The 15,729-nt window shown below is 41.3% G+C and overlaps 1 protein-coding gene and 1 long non-coding RNA gene across 19 annotated transcripts in view; one reads left to right on the top strand and one right to left on the bottom strand.

Moving 5' to 3' along the window:
- Setd5 (SET domain containing 5) overlaps positions 1–5,837 on the bottom strand; it is a 76,010-nt gene extending 70,173 nt beyond the window's left edge. For 10 of the 18 annotated variants that reach the window (XM_013362185.4, XM_078033521.1, XM_013362183.4 and 7 more), the window contains exon 1: positions 5,516–5,835. The gene's annotated coding sequence lies outside the window, so the exon portion shown is untranslated. Of the gene's footprint in view, positions 1–5,515 lie in introns of all 18 variants that reach the window. The other 8 variants (XM_078033519.1, XM_021732045.3, XM_078033517.1 and 5 more) reach the window with 4 other exon arrangements.
- Positions 5,838–5,854: 17 nt separating this feature from the next.
- Positions 5,855–12,642, top strand: LOC120891833 (uncharacterized). Its single transcript, XR_013431324.1, has 2 exons — positions 5,855–6,055; positions 11,323–12,642. It is a non-coding gene; the product is annotated as an uncharacterized LOC120891833 (long non-coding RNA).
- The last annotated feature ends 3,087 nt before the right edge of the window (positions 12,643–15,729 follow it).

The following is a 15,729-nucleotide window of genomic DNA, read 5'->3' on the forward strand; positions in this document are numbered from 1 at the left end:
TGGTCTAATCCCAGCCCCCCCCCCATAAACACAGTGTATACTGAAGTATGAGTTTTACTCAGGATATTCTTTTCCATTTCTTAATAGAATTCAGCTGGCACAAGCTCTAGACCTGGTTGATTAGGAGGTGACCTGTATTTGAGAGGGCGGACAAGATGGGACTGATTTTATTTTAACCTATACAAAGCTTTATTTACTTATTTTTCCTTGGAAGAGAGTATGGGTCCCTATAAGATATTCTGGAATACGTGAAATTTGGGGTTAACTGTATGTAGTTGGTATAAATTCAATACTCGAGTGGGAACTAAAAATGATTTCTTTAATTGTAAGCCAAACTGAATGATCTCCCAGGAAAAAGAACCTCCTCCTCTCCTGCCTTTTCTACCTCCTGCCCCTCCCCCACCAACACTGCCTCCCTGCTGTGCAAAGAGCCCTTTGTCCTGCCCCGCACTTATCTAGCTGTTTGGCCATATTGACAGGCCTACTGGAGGCATAATAAGGGAGTCAGTCTGACATAAGCAGCTGGCAATTTGAAACAAAAATCTTCCTTTTCTACTCAGACCAAATCCTGCTGCAGAGGTCTCTGGCTCCTCCCATACTTCCATCTATTTCTCAAACAGAGCAGCAAGGATTTCAGTATTTTCCCCTGATTAGGTTGCACAAATCAAAAACTTGATTCCCTAGACAGAAGCCAATTCTGTATGAATTCCTATAGCCATTGCTTTTTCAGTGAATTCATGACAGAAGCCAAAATGCATCCTCTGCTCTGGGTGTATGTATGTAACTAAGGAAATGATGATTTCTTCAATTTGCCATCAAAATTCTGGGAATCCTTAAAAGACAAGAAGAGCACAGAATAGAAATGAAGCAACATACATGTTAATCAAGCAAAACTGACCAGTAATTTAGTGTTTTAAAAATACTGAGATTACAAGAAGCACAGAATTCATTTCCCCTTCTTCATATCAAAGATACTTAATGTGACTTTACATTAAGTAAGATACTCCCCCAGGTATTCAGCAAACAAAATCAGTATGATGGAAAACCTGAGTGAGGTAGGATGAGATTACAAATTTCTTGCACAGTGAGGGCAACATAAAGTAGACTAAGACAGCTTCATTGTTCCTTTATTATGTGTCGTGGCTCTTATCATTAAGTGTTAATAATACATTTTATCAAAATAAGAGAATCCTCTAAAGTGATGCTTTCTAATAGCACCAGCCTTCAAAGTTACTGGGCATTGTCTCAATTTATAACTGAATACACAATAGGAAAATTTTCAGAATGCTAAATGATACAACAAAATTAAGTATAGGTAAGGGAAGGAAAGAACATTTTCTCTGCCTTTCATGATCTTCCTGTAGGGAAATTCCAATGATGACCATGTTACATTTACTTTCTAAGGAGTAACTCTGAAAGGATATTTTAAATCAAATTATAAACCACTACCAGTTATTTTACTACATATGTTATCTTACATATTTTGCAGAGCTAAACTGTTTTGTTTTACATACTTATCAAATTTTACTTTTCAATAAATGAAACACAATTTTTAAAATATTTATTTTTTACTTTTAGGTGGATACAATATCTTTATTTTGCTATTATGTGGTGCTGAGGATAGAACCCAGTTCCTCATGCATGCTAGGTAAGCACTCTACAACTGAGTCACAACCTCAGCCCAAATGAAACACAATTTTTATAATCAAAATTCCCTCCTATGCCTTTAAGTTTCAAACTAAACTACTAATCACCAGAATTCAACCAAAAGTTATAAAAGATTTGTATTTTATTCATCATCTAATTTCTCTCTGAAAAGATGTTTGCAAATCACTAACTGTTAACTATGGCCTAATATTTCCTGGTATTTCAATAAGTGGAGGATAAAGTAAAAGTGGTTAACTGCACATCTGCATTTTATACTGTTTTTTTTCCAAAAACGAAATAGCCACTGCTGCTCTCGAAAGGACCAGAATACTTTCTGAAAGCATGTTGTCCCTGGACACAAAACACTATCAAAATATGTTTAAAAAAAAATCAAATATACAGTTCAATAAATCCTTCTATAAAAATGTCCTCTATGATTCTTCAGAAAATGATTAAGACCACAGTGGGCTCCAAAAACCAGAAGTATAAGTGAAAAAGCAATTATTTTATTATGTAACATTTATATTATATAGGAATAAACTAAAACACTTGTATTTTCAATAAATAAGCCAGTCAGAATTAGCGAAATTGTATTTATCTGACATAGCATCATATATATATGGTAGTAACAAGAATTAGAACCACCTAAAATATTATCCATTAAAGGCTCTGCTTTTAGGCTTGCTTTTATCACTGGAAAAACAATATGAGCCACATTTGTGAATGACAAAAATGCTTTCCATTCTTTCTGGTTCCCTGCCACAAATGCCACAGTCATACTACAAATTATAGATGTTTGTGGGATTTAAGTACATTTATACAAAACTGCACAAATCAAAATTTGGAGGAAAAGAGGTATAGGTTGCATGGGGTTGGGGGGAGTAACACATTGGACATATGTTAAGTACTGCATGCAGTCAGTGCTATATTTGGGTGGTAGTTCTCCCTCAAGTACTTCCATATTCGACAGACTGTTCTGCTTAATCAGAGATCATCCTAATGTTCAGGAGTTGTGGGGGAAGGGAGACAACGTCAGGGACTCAGGCTGTCTTTCAGTATTCAGAACTAGACTTACTCAATTTCTTAACATTTCTTCTGGTTTGTCTTATATTTCAGATGTTTTATGGCCAAAGATATATCCTTGTGATGTCCAACATATATATAAAATGCATCAAAATTTATTGGTCAAACACGAAAGAAAATATATAACCTGGAGATGTCTACATATGAATAATTTTTAAAAAAACTGTATCTAGAAAAAACTCCAAAATGAAATCTCTTTTTACAGTTTAAGATTTCCAAGTTTAGCAAAATGTCTAGCAAAACATCTATTCAATAAGATAAAAATGGCCTATTCAACGGAAGGAAGGAGACACCCAACAACAAAAATCAAAATTGACTCAATGATTAAAGAGATGGTCAAAAAACACACCAGCTAAAGAGGAAAAAAGAACACCCCCCAAGACCTTTGATTGGTTTTAAATGGATTTTAAAAAAATCAAAACTCTGATGGAACTTTTAATTTTATACAAGCATAAAATCCCAGGTTAAGAACAAAAATCTGCCCCCAAACCTCCAAACCTAAAAGCAAACAAACAAAAATCAAGAAAGTCTTTAAGTATGATGCAATTTCCAAATACTGAAATCCATAAATGGATAGATTATGAATTACTAATTCTCATCTCCCCACCAATAAAAGGCAAACCAGCTCAGCAGTGAAAATTCCCAGGAAAGCAAGGTTTCTTCTCAGTCCTGAGGCAGCCATCGCCTAAGTGCAGCTCCCTGCAGCCAACAGCATTAATGGACGCTGCACTGCTGTCCTTCCCTGGAGACAGCAGCCAGCACTACTCAAGCTTCTCACGTAGCAACCAGAGCTCCAGAGCCAGCAGCTGCTGCTGCCTTGTATACTCACCCCTGTGATCCAACACAGGAACAACCTTCTCTTTACCCCACCCCCACTCCTCACACTTTTTTTGGGGGGGGCGGGGGCGGCGGTGGAGGAGATGATCCATTCTAGAAGGGCTAGAATTATGCTTTAAAAAAAATAATCCTAAGGTCACCCTTTTAAATTGAGGACTTTTATTAAGGGTGGTGTTGGGAAATAAACATTTGTCAAATTCTAAATATTCGTTTTAATCAAGTCAGTAATTTAGGAGTAAAGATTAAAGTGTAGTCTTTAGAAGGCCAATTTTCCAAGCATTCAACAGTCGAATTTAAATTTGCAGCTAGAGACAGACCCTTGTGTCATGTCCTACCAAAGGACATAATTCATTTTTCTACACATAATGACAGTGTGAGTAAACCTTAAAGACTCTAATCCCATAACGGGCCAGAATTTTGGGCTACAAAAGAGAACTAATGATCCTCCTGAGAAAACTGGAAGAAATCCAAAAAAAAAAAAAAAAAAAAAATTCCTGTGTCCTCCAAGAGGCCCAGAAACCTCTGATTATGTGAGAATTCTCTGCTTTAGTCCTAGCTCATATCCCCTTTTAATTCTTCTCAGTGACCTAAAAACATTAATATAAAATTAACCATTAAAAATACTTTTCCCCAAATGCAGAGCATATAAACATTAACCTGAAAAGCTCCTAACACTCAACTCAGCTAGATCTTTCTCAATCAAAAGTATAGCTATAAAACATATGTAGAACTAAGAAACATAAATATGACCTTGGTCACAAATATGTCATTAAAAACAACTTGTTAAGCCAAGGCATGAAGGAAATTAGGAGAGAACCTGGGAATTCTTTCAGTACAATAAGCACAAGGAAAATTGGAGAAATGAACTCAGGTACAGACAAAGCCCAGTGGAACCCAGAGCTCTGGACAAGAAATGAGTACTGGTGAACACATTGCACAAGTAACATGAGAAAGCAGAAAATGCAGGTCATACACGCACCCCTGACCCAGACCAGCAGAGCTGGCTGCAGCATCAGTTTCCAGGAGAAAGACTACTTATTCCTTAAGCGACACAAGCAAAAGAGCTCTATAGAATAAATTAGCATAGAAGGGGCTTTCCCAGCAGCTAAAACTTTCCCTCTCACGCGCCTCACCTACTAAACCAGGGCTTTTCCCCACCACCATTCACTTCACATCTAGACTTGCACGCAGAGAGAAACAGAATTCATAAAGGGTAAATTTTTCTGCCTTTAAAGACGTTCTAAAAAGATCGTTTTCCACGCCCAAGGCAGGGAAAACAACAAAATCTGGCTCAGCTCCGGCCTGAAACCCAACAAATTCAATGGGGGAATATCTCTGAGAGAGAGGGGCATACGCCACAGGAAGCCCAAGAATGTGAGGTGGGGGTGGTAAAGGTAATATCTTCAGTGTGGCAAAGAAAGCAGCCATCGGAGGTGGGGACCCAGAACCCAGAGGGAAGCCATCCAGGGAGACCATGGAGGGGAGATCGGGGCCCCCAAGAGCTAAGAGAGTTGTCACAAGGCCTCGAGAACGGGGGTTGGGAGGTGGGGGCTCGCGGACAGGAGGGGGAAAAAAGTACACCCGTGTATTTTGAGAGCAGGGAAGCAAGAGGCCTATATTCAAGTAAAAGGTAAACGTGGAGTAGGCAGTTCCCAGGAAAAGGGGTGAAGAGGCGTGGGGGAGGGGACGCGTCCTGACCCAGGAAAGACATGAAAAGGGTAGTGGGGTCGACTCGATCGCACGGGGAGCCTTTTTCCCTTGGAAAAAGGGGTGCAATGACGTGTAGGGGTGGCGAGGAGAGAAGGGGTAGCATCTTCCTGCTGTGTGCAGGGGAGAGCCAGGCCCACGTCCCGAAGAGAGCGAGTCCGGGGAGACGGAGGAGGTGACCCTTCCTCCCCCCCGGGGCCCGGTCGTGAGGGTTGGTGTCTCTTTTCTATCGGACCCTTACCTTGTCCCAGGCGCTGCCGGGGCCTGGGCCCGGGCTGCGGCGCACGGCACTCCCGGGAGGCAGCAAGACTCGAGTTAGGCCCAACGCGGCGCCACGGCGTTTCCTGGCCGGGAATGGCCCGTACCCGTGAGGTGGGGGTGGGGGGCAGAAAGGCGGAGCGAGCCAAAGGCGGGGAGGGGGAAGGGCCAGGGAGGGAGGGGGGCCGGCACTACTGTGTTGGCGAACTGGCGGGACTGGGGCTGCGTGAGTCTCTGAGCGCAGGCGGGCGGCGGCCGCCCCTCCCCCAGCGGCGGCGGCGGCGGCGGCGGCGGCAGCTCACTCAGCCCGCTGCCCGAGCGGAAACGCCACTGACCGCACGGGGATTCCCAGCGCCGGCGCCAGGGGCACCCGGGACACGCCCCCTCCCGCCGCGCCATTGGCCTCTCCACCCACCGCCCCATACCCATTGGCCAGATCGCCGCCAATCAGCGGAAGCCGCCGGGGCCGCCTAGAGAAGAGGCTGTGCTCTGGGGCTCCGGCTCCTCAGAGAGCCTCGGCTAGGTAGGGGAGCGGAACTCTGGTGGGAGGGAGGTCCGGTGGACTGGGTGGAGGGATGGGTGGTTGAGGTGGCCCCACTATGGCTGGAGAAGTCGTCTTCTCCCGCGAGATGCCGGGGGTACAACGTTTGTACGGCTGGAAGGGGAAGGGGGTGGTCGGTCGGATACGGGCGGGAGGTCGGCCCGCCCTGCGGCAACCGGAGGGGGAGGGAGAAGGGAGCGGAAAAGGTTAGAAGCCGGACGGAGCCATTGCTTCTGCAGAGGGTGGAGCGCTTCCGGTTCTCCTCTTGTCTCTGATTGGTCGCTTCTCCTCCCGCCGTGTGTGAAAACACAAATGGCGTGTTTTGGTTGGAGTAAAGCTCCTGTCAGTTATAGCCTCCAGAGTGCGCAGCCGCCTGGTGACTCGCGTTGCCCCGTGGGTGGGGCGAGTAGATAGGTGGAGTGAAGAGAGGTGGACGTGCGGGCGCGGTCGGCCTCCCGCAGGGGGAGGGGAGGGGAGGGTCAGTGAAAGTGGCTGCTGTGTGGGGTCCTCTTACCCTCCCCTTCTTTTAGGGGAGTCGGTTTACCCGCCGTCTGCTCGGCTTCATCATCTGATTGGCTACTGTTGCTGGGAGAACTAGCCCTTGCTATTGGCTCGAGTCCCAAGCGAACGAAACCACTGCGCGGGCCGGTGGGGGTGGCAGGAAGGCGGTCGTTGGTATGGTCCTCCCCGAGGCCCAGCGCCGCAGTGTCTGGCCCCGCGCCCCTGCGCAACGTGGCAGGAAGCGCGCGCTGGAGGCGAGGGCGGGCTGCGGACCCAGGCTTCTGGGTGGTGGCAACCACGGCTCCGCCCCGGGCCCCCTCCGCTAGGGGGGCGAGACGAGCCCGACCAGCTCCAGACACCCGTGGGGGTGGGGGAAGGAGCGGGGGTCGGTCCGACTGGCTTGTGGGCGGGAGGCGCATGGTCTCCAAATATCGGCGGGCGCGCTGCAATCCTGAGGGAGCTGCAGTAGAGGAGGCGGGGAGGAGGCCGCACCCTTCTCGGTAGGGGGAGGGGAGCTGCCGCAATACCTTCATGGGAGTTCTGCCGCCTCCGGTCTTCTAAGGACCGCCTTGGGCCTGGAAGAACCGCCCTGGGCCTAGAAGAATCCCTTCGCCCTTCCCCCCTCCCCACAGCGTGATCTCATCATCGCCTCCATGTCGAGTCGCTTCTCAGTTATGGGCGGGATTCTTTTGGCCAGGCAGAAGAGCTGATCTGGTGCCTGGGCGTTGTCCTGCTGGGGAATTGAGCAGGTGTAAGATTTGAGGGACGAGTCTTCCCACGGATTTGAGTTTGTTTGAGGAGGTAATTATACTAGGGGAGAAGCAGAAAAATGGAGCCTAGGCGTTCGCCTGGGGTTAATTTTATTTAGTGAGACTGCGGGTTATTACTACTTAAGGTCTTTCTGGAGTATTATTCCTAGAGATAGATTAAAGGTATGATCACCCGAGTTTTTACTCACCCCACTTGAGACCCTTGCTACACCACCAAAGTACAGCATCTCGGATTAAATCGTAATGGTAAAATTTTAGCCTTTGCTTCAGAACCCAGTGCTTCCCTCTCTTCCTCCATATCCATCCTAGCAGGCATTTTAGTAACTCTAAGACTTTGGTCCCATTTTTTTCATTATTATACTTGCTCATCCAGTTTCCAGACACATACTGCTGGCTTTCTCTCCTGATCTTAGGTAGGTAGCTTCATGAGTCATGAAACCAGACAGATTGGTTCCACCACAAATTTAGGCTTGATCTGGAGCCTCCCTCATACCCAGCAGTCTTCCTCCTTGATGTACTTTATTGGAATGTTTACCTTCATTTTTATTTTACTTTTTTTCCCCCTTAGTTGGGATTCTACCCCTGGGCCTCTTCACAGTTCATGTAATTTGAATACTGCTTTATTGAGAATTGTACCTGAGGCTCAGCATTCAACATCTGCTTTTCTCTTTTGAATACCACTCATTCCATCCCTTTATATTTGTTCTCTTTGGATAGTAACTAAGTTCAGTTGCCACTATAATAGCCTCCAAAGTGGTGTGTCTTCCTTCTTGCACTAGCATCTTTTGGTTCATCCTACATATTGCTAGACAGTTGTCCATGCTAGAACAGGAAAATGAGACTTGAAACTCAACTTGCTCCTTACTACTTACATGGTGAATTCAGTTCTCACGAATGTGACTCACAGGGACCCCAAGTTGGACTTGTATTTGCAGTATTGGATATTGAACCTAGGGGCTTGTGCATGCTGGGCCTGCACTGCATTCCCAGCCTTTTCTCTTTTTAAAATGTTTTTTTAAATGTTTTTTTAAAATGTCCTTTTTAATGGCGTTGCTAAACTGCCCGTGCTGGCCTTGAGCTTGGCTGTCCTTTTGCTTCAGTTTCCCAAGTTGCTGAGATTACAGGTGTGCACTACTGTGCCTGGCTGCTAACCTTATTTTTTTAAGCTGCTTTTTCTATTGTCACTGTTTTCCACATACACAGATCAAACATCTTAAGTTACACAGAGATGTTTGCTCTTTGCCCAAGTCATAATGACACTTTCATGCATCTTTGTAGGGTGTCTCCTTCTGGAATGTTAGCCCTATTTGCACCTTAACCTTTAAGACAACAGATTCACTTGTCTGGAAGGATCTGTTGTTATATGAGCCAGTCCGCCAAGATACCCTTTAGCATTTTATACTTGCTTGAGTCATAGCATTTCTTGTGTTGTCATTGCTGGCTTGAACATGATTACCTGTGCTGAGCTTCTTGAGGATCCAATCTCTTGTTGGGTCTTGCTAAACTACTATATTGCTTGATGTTTAGCCAACCCTAAGTAAAATGGAGTGAGCAGCATGTGAACGTTTTTAATAAAGTTTGATATTTTATTTGTCTTTCAAGTGCTTGTTGTGTTCTTGCTAGTACCTGAGATTAACATTGTCTAGGAGAACTAAAAGACTAAAATTTAAATTTTGTTAGAATTGCCACCATGGACAGTGTATCTGTAACCTCCAAAGTAATTTTGATCTAGAGGATGTATAAATGCCAGTGTATCTTTATACTAAAAATTTTTTTTATGTGCTAATGTGTACCTTGTAAATTTCATTTTGTATATTGTATGACACATTGCAGGGGGGGGTTTCTTAAAATTTCTCTTTAAGACAGTGGTCTTCAAACCTTCAGTATACACAAAAATAATTGCCTTGCTTTTTTTTTTTGAACCTAAGGGTATTTAATCACTGGGTCACATCTCCACCCCTTTTTATTTTGAGAGGGTCTCTGACTAAGTTGCTGAGAATAGCCTTGAACTTGTGATCCTCCTGCCTCAGCCTTCTGAGCTGCTGAGATTATAGGCATGGACCACTGCTCATGTTTATTTCTTTACTGTAAAGATGTAACTGCAGGGCTATTCCTTTTTACCTGTAAAAATAGATAACATGTTTCCCATGTACTTTGTCCCTCAAAATTTTTCTCACCTGAACTGTTTCTCCTCCACTTTGCCCCACTAAGGGAGAACATTTTGAAAAGCAAAGAATAGTAATTTTTTTTAACAAGAAAAGTTAAAATTTAAAAGATATTTTCATGTTTTTCTCACTAAATTGCGTTCCTTAAGGATATGTCTGATTTCTCCAGTGCCTAAATGCTGAGTTGGGAACTCAGTAAATGTTGGTTTTATTGATTTTATTTGTGAATTTAATTTTCAAATAATAATTTTAACCCATAAAACATGGAAGCAAGGCTCTTTTTATCTTGGAAACTTTAGGGTCATACTTAACCTAAGTCTCCCCAAATTCTATTCACAGAGGAAACTGATGGCATGTGGTCTCTGAATGCATCTGTCCACTGTTCTGCTCTTCCTTCGGTCTCTTGTACTAACCATTGCAGTCATCCTCTTCCTGTGCTTCATTTCCTTTGGACTTTTTGGTTAAAATAAACCAGCTATCTCCTTTTGAAGTAGTGGTATACTATTTCCTGTACTCCTAAGACAAAAGCTTATGAAATTATAAAATACTTGGACTCTAGAGAAAAATGGTAAAAGTTTTCTGGGGGCTTGAGGGTTTCTTTCTTTTTAATGAAAAGAATTTTGGTATAGTTACATAATTGATTTGCAATTGTTGTTAATCCAGGATATGATAAGGATCAACTTCACAAAGATAAAAGACTAGTTTGAGGCCAATCTTAATTAAGAGCACTTTAGTAGGTCACAAATCTAGGAGTCTTGACTTTAGGTTGGGAATTCTTGATTTTGTTTATCTAGTAGTACTCCAATTTACATTAGAGGACATACTTCTCCAAAAGATTTTTGTTATTCACCACTCCCCGTTCTTAATGGAGTAAGAAATTGGGTTATTAGAGAACTGCTAATGAGCGTGGAATATTTTATATAGGTCATTATTAAACCAGATGAATTTTTCCTGCTTTGTTGGGGCATACCCAAATCATGTTTGTGGAAGTGGTTATTTTCTCACCCAACTAGTATATGCATTCTAGTCAACTCAACAGTCTTCATAGCCATTCCTATTTATATACTTTTCATGTAAGTTTTATCCCAGAAATCAGGTACTGCTGTGTGATAGGCAAAAGCTAATGGAAACATAGGTAGAAGCAAATATTGAGTGCCTTTTATGTATGAAGTGGTGTGCTGAATTATTTACTATGTGTTTGGTGTGGTCATCATATATAAAATCCTGTTTTAAGAGTAGGAAACTAAAGCTTTCTCATGGTAACAAGTTGAGAGCCAGTGATGAAAACACTGGTCCGTCTAACCATCTGTGTTCTTAAACAACTTGTACTCTTGCTTTCTTGGAAACCTTTTGTGAAATTTACTCTGGCAATAGAATACAAGATGGCGTGGTAGGGATATAGATACTTGAAAGCAGAGAGACCACTTTGGAGGTTCTCTTATAGAAGCTCACACTTGTGAAGTGAGACAAAATCTGGTTTAGGAGTGATGGCAGTCACAATGGAAAGGAAGTTAAAGGATTTGGTAATTAAATGTCACTGGGAAGGAGAATGGTCTCAAAACATCAAATTTTAAGGGATGCAGGGTAGGGAAAGTTAAAATTGATAAATTTGGTTTTATGTGTGAATATGTTACAGTGAAATCCACCATTCTCTGTAATTGAAATGTGTCAGTAAAGGAAAAAAATGACTTCTCAAGGAAAGTTTTGATGCCCACATTCCTACCAATTTTGGTCTTCCTCTTTGATTGTTATCATAACTCTTCTCACAATTTTAATTAAGAGAGTAACTGATCTTTTTCCTCCCTTACTTTAGGTTGCCTCTTCAGGGCAAGACAGTACTTATGAATGGCTGTGTCCCTGTTGCCTAAGCAAAAGGAGGAAAATTCTTTTCATAATACCATGGTGTTTGTAAATTGTTCCACATTCTTGAAAGTATGCAGATGCTACATGGTGTATGATGACATTGTCACGGATGTTAATTCATGAATGATGATATATGTACTTGAATTTTCTAAGGTGGCAAGCCGGTAGGTTTAGGTATGATTTTTTTTAAAGAAATTTTTAGGTTATATGTTCTATAACCTACAACCTCAATGTCATGCAGTTGTCTTTAAATCATGTCATTTTACTTGTGCCTTAGAAAATCCTGGCTTTTTTTTTTTCACACTGCACATTTTTAAATTTGGTATACATCTTTTTTTCTTTTTTTTTTTTTACTTGTAGATGAAAATACAGTATCTTTATTTTTGTGTGGTACTGAGGATCGAACCCAGTGCCTCACACATGGGAGGCAAGTGCTTTACCACTGAGCTACAGCCCCAGCCCCAGCCCCATACATCTTATCTTGTTTTTTGCAATGTTTTAAATATTTTCTCCAAACTTCCAAATTTTAGAACTACGGCTTATTTTAGAATTTAGTAATTTGTACTGAAAGGCTCAAAAAAGATAAGGCTACTTGTTCAAGCCCCAGTTTTCAGCATCTATGATTTAAAATGCTACACAAATTGACTTGAAGGAGGGAAGAACTGACCAAAGAAACTATATGAAATAAAAATATGAAAGCTGTCTTTTGTTTGGCTTTAAAGATAATTTAATGTAGCATGTCTTATGAAATAGAATAATTTGTATTTGTATAGTGTTGGTACCACCTATGTTGTAGAGTCATTTTGAAACTAATTCAAACTGTTGCAGTTTTTTTGGTTGTTCTTGGTTGTTTTTGGTTTTTTTTTTTTGAAAGGTATTTAATATCTTAAATGTTGACAGGATATAAGAAAACAAAAATCATTAGAGGTTTCAAACCAGAAATGAAAAAGCTTCTGATGTAAATTATTGCATTGTATTTGCTGGAAAAACATACAAAAAAGCTAAGAAATTTAAGAGGTATAGTGCTAATTATCTGCTAGATGATAAGAAATAATTATAGTAGTTCCTTTTTTGTACATTACAGTAACTTGTCATTAAAGATTTGTGTGCAGATGTGAACTCTGAATCTCTTGTGTGGAAGTGTACTTGCACTTTACGATGTATAAACATGACATAAGCTTGTTATTTTACTTGTATTTGCTCGGCATCTGGTAATCAAAGATAACCTTTAAATGGAAGTGTGGTAATAAACACTACATGTCCTAAAATAGTCCAAGTGTGGAATTATTTTTTAAATCTCATGCTTTATCCTGAACAATTATCTGTTGACATTTGCACTAATGGTGGGAAAGCAACAGTGAGTAAAACTGTGGGCACCTTGGCACAAATTAAGGCAATTACATAAAACTGGTAGTCAGTCCTTCATTGCCATGCATCACTAAAATAAAACCAAAAGGATTTAAAAGCCACTTTCTCTAGGTATGGTGGCATAGCCTGTACTATCAACAGTTTGGGAGTTTGAGGCTAGCCTGGGCAATTTAGCAAGACCCTGTCAAAAAAAGAACTAGAGACATAGACCACCACCACCACCACCACCACCCCCCCGTGTCTTCCCTCCCCAGAAGCCAATTTTCACATGAAAACAATAAAATTATTTTGTTAAATGTAGACTCCACTACTGGGGATTGATCCCAGGGGAGGCCCACATATGCTAGGCAAGTGGTCTTATGATGAGTTATATAACAGCCCTTTTTAAAATTTTCTTTTCAAGATTGGTCCTAACAAAGTTGGGCCTTGAATCTTCTTACCTCTGAAGCCCAAATAGCTGGGATTATAGGTGTGTACCACTGTGACCAGTATAATTTGTCGGTATGAATGAGGGAATGTAAAGTTTGCATAAAGTACTTTGTACAGTGGTTGTCTTTAGAAAAACTACTCATGGAATAGTGTTGCAAGCTTAATGTTTTTCTTGGAGAGTCATTTTTTACTTGAAAGAATGACAAGTGTTATTTGTAGTTTGCTACTGTGAAGAAGTGAACCTGTTCAGGAAACAACTAACAGCAATTAAAATCAAACTTTGAAGTGAAAATCAGAATTTTGAGAAAACCTGTCTCTACTCAGCATGACAGTTGGGCTTTTATATGCTGATACTTGAAGACATTAGGTACTATATAGTGAAACAGGCCAACTTCTGGGAGTTTCCATAATTCTGTCTGTATTTTCCAGCTAACCAATACAAAAATAACAAAATGGCAATGTCTCAACCAGTTGAATGCAGAAGATAAAAATCCAGCTGCTTTCCATTAAGCCAGACCTAAGAAACTTAGTTACAAAAAAGGTAAAACAATGCCACTCTTCTAATTACTTTTGAAAATAGTTACTGCCATGAAAATCAGTGCTATAATATTTAAATTTTTTAAATTTCTAATGGTAAAATATGGGTTAAGAAAGCTATTGAGGCCCTCAATTTTTAAGAATGTGGAAGGATCCTGCCTGAGACCACACAAGATTGAAAAGTGGCTGTCCTAGCCTGTAATACACATGGTAAACAGATGCATGGATGGCTGTGTTAGGGGCATGCTAGGACAAAGAGCAGGTTTCTGAGAAAAGTGTATTTTGGGATGGGATGTACAAGGCTAATAGGCAGTTACAAATTAAGAATTCAGGGCTTGAGAAAAACTAAGCACCATATCCTTCCTAGTAAAAAACTGGTTCTACTATAAATCTGTCATTGAGTAACTTGTAACTTCACAACTGATTAGCAAACATGTTAACCCCGGGACAAAAGGGTAAGGGGTAATATGGTAGGCCTATTATGAAGCATATGACATTTTTTCACATTGCACATTTTAAAATTTGATATGCAGATATGTTCTTGGGTGTTTATTCTGAACTTATTTTAACCTACCAAGGTGCGATAATTAAATTTACTCCCCCCCCCCAGTTGTCACACTTTGACTATATCCCCACTGACCTTCATGCAGGACACCTCACTTGAATGTGGAAAAGGCTATGCTGAGAATGGGCAAATAAATTTCCCTTTTTTATGCCTATGTCACTAATGAATATTATGTACTCACAGGCTTTATTATACTTTTGGTACTTAATAAACCTTTCATAATAGTTCCCCTTTTCTGTCTTCAATTTATCTTTTGATCCCTGCAGTGCAGGCCTGAGCTCATATCTGAAATTTACAGGCTAAGTCCTCAGTTTTTGCAGTTTGCTCAAAGTCTTTATAGGTGGTTCCCTTTTTTTGCCAATGGGGGTGGTGGTGTTAACCAGGGATTGGACTTGGGGCACTTGACCACTGAGTCACATCCTCAGCCCTGTTTTATTTAGAGACGGTCTCACTGAGTTGCTTAGTGCCTCACCATAGCTGAGGCTAGCTGTGAACTCGTGATCCTCTCGTCTTAGCCTACTGAGATGCTAGGATTACAGCCATGCGCCACTGTGCCCAGCAGTTGTTCCCTTTTTAACCACTCTAGTACACTGTCAAATCTCCAGAGATAACCATCCTCATTAGATTTGTAAAATCTTTCTCAATGTTTACATTGTTTTTTACCCTCAAATAATATTGGCTTATTCCCAATAATGTAATATCTGGTGTCTGACTCACTTCATTTTCAGGTTATTATAGATTTCCTTTCCCATCTCTTCACATTCCCATGGTCCCTTTTATTTTTCTCTTAAACAACTAGTAAGTAGGTGGCAGTATCATCAATTCTAGGCTTTCTGGATCCTCAGTCCATTCCCTATTCTGGTCACCCTATAACAAAACACTAGGGAAGAAGGTGACATTATTGCCTACATATATTTGCACCACCTTGAAAAAGTCTGGCCATAGCTTTACTACAGTATTTAACAGAATTAAAGCTATGAGGCCCATGCCTGTAATCTGAGCAGCTGGGGAGGCAAAGCCAGCCTTAGTAAAAGTGAGGAGCAACTCGATGAGACCCTGTCTCGAAATAAAATAGGGCTGGGATGTGGCTCAGTGGTTGAGTACCCAAGTTCAATCCCCAGTACCAAAAAAAAGCTATGATGAATCAAACACAAAGCTGATATATTTACTTTATGCTAATATGCAGAAATATTATTTGTTCAGCAAATATTAAATGCCCACTCTGTGGCAGGTACTTGGTAAACAGTGGTGAAAACAGTCTGAGTCCTTGTACTTTCTGGTTCTATGGACTGCTGCTGACCAGCTTAGTTTGAAATTTAAATGGTGTGTCACAGGTGAAAAGTTGTTAATGTTCAACCCTTTTATAATGCAGCTATGAATTCTTGATAATGGTAAAAATGCCAGTGTGGGACATAAAACTTTTATAAAAATGTCTTACTTCCAATTCAAGAACAAACA

Source organism: Ictidomys tridecemlineatus, chromosome 16 (genome assembly GCF_052094955.1).
Source record: "Ictidomys tridecemlineatus isolate mIctTri1 chromosome 16, mIctTri1.hap1, whole genome shotgun sequence".
Classification (NCBI taxonomy): domain Eukaryota; kingdom Metazoa; phylum Chordata; class Mammalia; order Rodentia; family Sciuridae; genus Ictidomys; species Ictidomys tridecemlineatus.